Raw genomic sequence first — 589 nt, 5'->3', positions numbered from 1 at the left:
GATGAGAGTTTCTTGGTGTCCATTGCAGAGGTGGCAATTTGGGCAACTGCCAAAAAGCTAAGCTCTCCAACTAGCAGTTAATAATCTCTTATGTAGGACCATCCACATAAAACATTTAATTTGCTGTGGACCTTTCCAATTCCATATAATTTTTCAAGCCATTTCCTCCACCTCTCTGATCATTATCAAGCATAAAGTAGGCGCTTGCCACAGCAAAGTTTCCGTCACATGTTCCTCTCCAAAAACTTTTGTCTTCATCCATATAATCATTAGGAGGCAATAATACTCTTATTTTGTTAATAGAGTCATTGGGGAGAAATTATCTCAGAATATTTGTGTTCCACTCTCCGTTTGGAAGGGCGAAATCACGAATTTTGGCTTCCACTATATTGTCTGTGAGTTCAGTAGTTATCTTCATCTTGAGTATGTCTTCACCCTTTACCCAAAAAATCATTCTAAACCTCGCTTTTCGTCTGTTACCAATGTCATAACCTATATTAGTTTTCATACTCTCCCATGATTCAGCTAATTGTTTTTGGAGAGGAGAGTTTGAAGGGTGAGTTATGATGTTCTTGAAAAAGTTCTGACC

The sequence above is a fragment of the Arachis ipaensis genome, chromosome B03, assembly GCF_000816755.2.
Source record: "Arachis ipaensis cultivar K30076 chromosome B03, Araip1.1, whole genome shotgun sequence".
Classification (NCBI taxonomy): Eukaryota; Viridiplantae; Streptophyta; class Magnoliopsida; order Fabales; family Fabaceae; genus Arachis; species Arachis ipaensis.
Note: the sequence above shows the minus strand (reverse complement) of the source record.